Source organism: Dipodomys merriami, unplaced genomic scaffold (assembly GCF_024711535.1).
Source record: "Dipodomys merriami isolate MVZ:Mamm:240054 unplaced genomic scaffold, mDipMer1.0.p SCAF_424, whole genome shotgun sequence".
In the NCBI taxonomy this organism is placed as follows: Eukaryota; Metazoa; Chordata; class Mammalia; order Rodentia; family Heteromyidae; genus Dipodomys; species Dipodomys merriami.
The window spans coordinates 319,344-324,132 of record NW_027205871.1 but is presented as its reverse complement, the minus strand read 5'-3'; the positions used below and the strand labels follow the sequence as shown (position 1 = coordinate 324,132).

At 44.6% G+C, this 4,789-nt stretch overlaps 1 pseudogene; it reads right to left on the bottom strand.

Annotated features, from left to right (window-relative positions):
- Window positions 1-2,952: 2,952 nt before the first annotated feature.
- LOC138807631 (protein enabled homolog) lies at window positions 2,953-4,500 on the bottom strand (annotated as a pseudogene).
- Window positions 4,501-4,789: the final 289 nt, after the last annotated feature.

The following is a 4,789-nucleotide window of genomic DNA, read 5'->3' as shown; positions in this document are numbered from 1 at the left end:
CCCCTTACTTTCAGTATGTTATTTTGAAATTTTGTAGTGTGTTCTTGTTTGCTGCATTTAAAAGAAACATAGTTTTCCTTTGCATTATATTAACATTTTTTGTACTACATTGTGTTTTTACTTTTGAAAGATTTTATGGTTTTTTTTCTCAATCTAGAGAATGGCCACTGCCTCAGAGATTTTGCTCAGTTCTGCCAACTGAGTCACAGCGCAACTTCCAGCTTCTTCCTTTTTGAAAAGTCTCAGGCAAAGCCCAGCATGACTAAGGAAGTTGAAATCTGAGGCTCTTGGTTTGAAGCCAGTCTGAGCAGCAAAGTCTGAGGTTCTTTTATTTTCCATTGGTTGTGGGGCCTGAACTCTAGGCCTAGGCGCTGTCCCTCAGCATTCCAGCTTAAGGTTAGCGCTCTATCAATTGAGCTGCAGCACCATTTCCGGCTTTTTTTTTTATATGTGGTTCTGAGGAAACAAATCCAGGGTCTCATGCATGCAAGGCAAGCACTCAACCACTGAGCCAACTTCCCAGCCGGAGTCTGAGATTCTTAACTCCAATTAATCACCAAGAAGCTGGAGTGGTAGGACTTTAGCCTTGAGTAAAACAGGGCAAGTTCAATTCTTCGTACTGGTAATTACATGCACAAGTCTCATGGACATTTTTGGTAGGTCTGGCTTTGCACTGCAGCCCTTAGATTTCAGCATCCTGGGTAGCTAGGATTTACAGGCATAAGCAACCAGCCTCTGTCTTATTTTACTATTTTTATCCAGCTCTTCCCTTCAACCTCAATGCTTTTTTATTGCGGTCAATAGACCTAATCTCTGGGCCTCATTGCTGTTTCTTAACTATTTTTACGGAGGGTAGGGTTTGAACTCTAGGCCTGAGTGCTGTCTTTGAGCTCTTCAGCTTAAGGTGAATGCTCGAGTTATTCACCCACAGTGTCACTTAAGGTTTTCTGGTGGTTAATTGGACATAAGAGTCTCATGAACTTTCCTTCCCAGGAAGGCTTTGAACCGTGATTTTCATACCTCAGCCTCCTGAGTAGCTAGGAATACAAGACAGAACCACCAGTGTCCTTGTGTTTCTTAGCTTTTTGGCTCAAGGATGATGTTTTACAACTTCCACAGCTCAGCTTTTAGCTTTTTTCTGGCTTATGGACATAAGATTCTAATGTACTTTTCTGTGTAGTCTGGCTACAAACTGATCCTCAGATTTCAGATTCCTGAGGTGCTCCAATTATACACATGAAACACATAACCATTGCCCATTTTAAAATGTTAATATGTTCTTTTTTCCACTTAAAATTTTTTTTCATTTTTTAAAAATTTTTTATTGTATATGTGCTAGTCCTGGGGCTACAAATCAGAGACTGGATACAATGCCAGAACTTTTCCTTCAAGACTAGTGGCTTACTAAATGAGCCAAAGGAAAGCTTGTAGATATACTTGTTTTGTCTTGGTGCTTGAACTAAGGCCCCAGGTGCTGTCCTAAAAAGTGATTAAAAAGTGATTGCCTAGTTTGCCATTTAAGTCACAGCTCAACTCCTTTTTTAATTCTTGGTAGCTAATAGGAGATGAGCCTTATGAAAAGCCCCGCATGAATCAGTTGCCTGAAATCTGAGGATCATGGTTCAAAGCCACCCAGGGCAGGAAAGTCCATGGGACTTTTAGCTCCAATTTATCAATGAAAAGTTGGGAGTGGTGGAGCTCTATCCTTGAACAAAACATTCTCAAGCCATAGGATAGCACACAGATGCACACAGAGAGAAAGCCTTATGGACTTTCTTGTATGGGCTAACTTGGACCTATGCTCCTCAGATTTCATCCTCTCTTCATCCTCTCTCCGTTTAAAATGTTATTGGTCCTGCGGCTTCACCTCTGACTCTGGGACCTATATCTTAGCTTTCACAATCAATGCTGGTGTTTTTAACATCTCTGCCACAGCTCAAGGTTTTGTGCTGTGTAACTGGAGATAAGAGTCAAAAGCAGGTTCCTGCCCTGGCTGACTTGACACTGCAATCCTCAGATGTCAGCCTCTTGTGTAGTAAGGATTACACACATGACCAGCAACATTTGGGTCATTTTAAAACTTTAATATGTGCTTGCTTCCACCTCCTTTTATTTTTATTATTTTTTTTTATTTTTGCTTGTCCTGGGAGTAGAAATTGAATTTCAGATGCTCTCTCAGTGCATACATGGGACTAACCATAACATTTGGCATTTGTGGGGAAGTTAATTGGAGAGAAGAGCTATGCCAGATTCAGGAGGCTGAAAATTGAAGAAAGTCCTTAATGCTCTCTTCTATAATTAACCACTAAAGGCTAACTTGGACTTCCTATCACTCTACAATCCCTCATGACGGACCTGGTCATCTACAGACACTTTCTTGTAAATGTCATCCTTTGAAAACATAATTCTATTTGTTCCTCATCTTAAGATCTAAACCTACATAGCGCTGATCTCAATTAGTCATGGAATACCAAATATGATAGGAAGACAAACCTGAGAGAGACACATGCAATACAAAAGCAGAGCTTGCTCAGTTCCTCAGCACTCAAAGAGGGGAGGATTTGGAAGGGGGAGGAGAACTTCATGAGCCTTTCTACTCTTTATTTTAGCAGTAGGTTGTGGGAAATGTGTGGTTTTATTTCAACATGAAAATATCTCAATGCATGGCGATCTTGCCTGATGGGTTTATATTTTCTGCATAAATGTTATGGAAACTCATACATAACTCTCTTTTCATCCTGCAGTAAAGGTCAAAGCAGCAGGAAATGGAGATGATAACAGATGATCGCCAGAGTCACAACTTAAGAAGGTTTCAGAGGATGGGGATTTTCCCTTGACTCCTTTTCCACTTCCTTCTTATAGCTTGTAACTGTAGGGTTGATGTTGACAGTTGTTTGTGGGAATTTTTGTTTTTCTCCATATCCAAGTCTTATCTCTGCTTAGTTTGCTTCTCTATGCAGTATTTGACTTGCTCAACTCCTGCCTGATTGCATCAACGAACTCCTCTTTCAGCTTGGTTAGTTCTTTTCTGATCTCATCTAAAATATCCTGCTTTAGTCTGTCACAGTCAAGGCTTTCTGTCTGGACCCCGTCGGCACTGGGCTGGGACAAGGGTGTGGACTTATAATGGCTCATAGGACCTGTAGTCAAAAACAATCTGATTTTTCCTTGGAGAATCTCATCTGGAGATGACGGGTGACTTGCTGCCATTCATTGTATTTGTTCTTTCCCAAGGTTTCCTGGTTGGTTCAGGTGTACTTGTTGATGAGACCTTAGAAGTTACAGGTTCTGATTCTTCATTTTTTGCTTCTATTATTGATCCCTTTTCGGCCATTCTCCTTCTGGCCATCAGGGGACTCATTTCCTCCATTAAGCTGCTACCTGCCAAGAGAACGGGTCCATTTCCACCACCCATGTCTGTTTTAGCTGACACGGAGTTCACATCTGTGAACATCGGGCAAAGAGACATCTTCCACCCATGACAATTTCCTAAGCTTGGCTCCAGCAATCGCAGCTGCAAGTCCAGTTAAAGGACGATTGTCTTCTGAAAAGGATCCCAGAAAAAAAAATACGGATGCTGGAAGGGAGGGGCAGGAGGTGGTACAGGAGAGGGGCTTGATTAGGAAGAGGGGGTGGGGGAAGAGGGCCAGAGGCTAGCAGTGGGGGTTAAGGAGGAGAGAATACAGAGGCCTGGGCTGGACCTGGTGGGAGTGTGGAGCAGATGGAGATGCAGGTGGTCCCAAGATAACACCCTGCTGGGCTGGAGCCTCCGACAACTGAGAGGCTTCCTGAAAGCCTGGCTCAGAAGCAGAGGGTTCTCCCCTCTCAGAGTTTACAGGGGTCTCCACAAAGGCAGAGGTGGCAGTACTCGGCACTCTGCTCTCTTGATCCCATTCCTCTTGCTCCAGCTGCTCCATCTGCTCCCGCTCCAGCTGCTCCACCTCTCTCTTTCCAACTTCTCTCCAGCCTCTCTCTCTCTACTTTTCTCTCTCTGGTCTTTCCCTCTCCATTTTTTCTCTCTCCAGCTTGTCCCTCTCCAGCTCCTTCTGACATTTCTGTTCTTGCAGTTGTCTTCTTTGGATGTCCAACTCTTCTTCGTATGGGCCATTTTGAATTTGATCAGGCAGTTGTGAATTTTGTCTAGGCAATGTTGGTCCTGCCTCCTGTGAATTCAGCACTTCTAAGGCAATGCATGCCTTAGATGCCTATGATTCACATAGCACTTGTGAAGACATTAGCATCCTCTTTGCTGCCATAGTTAAGACTGTACATCTGCTTGGCATCTCACCACTGGTGGAAGGTCTGTGTTGCTTGATTATACTTTAATCCTTTGGGGATGGCACAGTTGATCACCAATTGATGATCCTGGATCTTCCTGCCCAGCACTCTGAATGTGTTGTTGCCTGTATGATGATGGATATGAACTCTGCTGAACCACAGCTGGCATCCACTTTTATTGGCATCATCACAAGCCAATGCAGCAGCTCTTGCCTGACTCATTGAGCCAGCAGGCCTGATGCATGCGGCACGGGAGTGGGCTCCTCTGGGACCTCAGGGTTGGCTCATTCAGTGCTTCTCTGCTATACTGGTGGCCAGCTACTCCATCACCTGCTGTCGCGCCGGCCAGGCCTGGGTTGCAGGGTAGGTGGGCCGCTTTGGCTGCCTGCTGCTGCTGCTGCTGCTGCACAGGCCCCTGAGGACCGCGAGGACCAAGAGGACTGCAGCCGTCCCAGCCGTTGGAGGATAGTGGGGCATGCCAGGAGGCGCTGGTGCGGGGCGTGTGGAACAC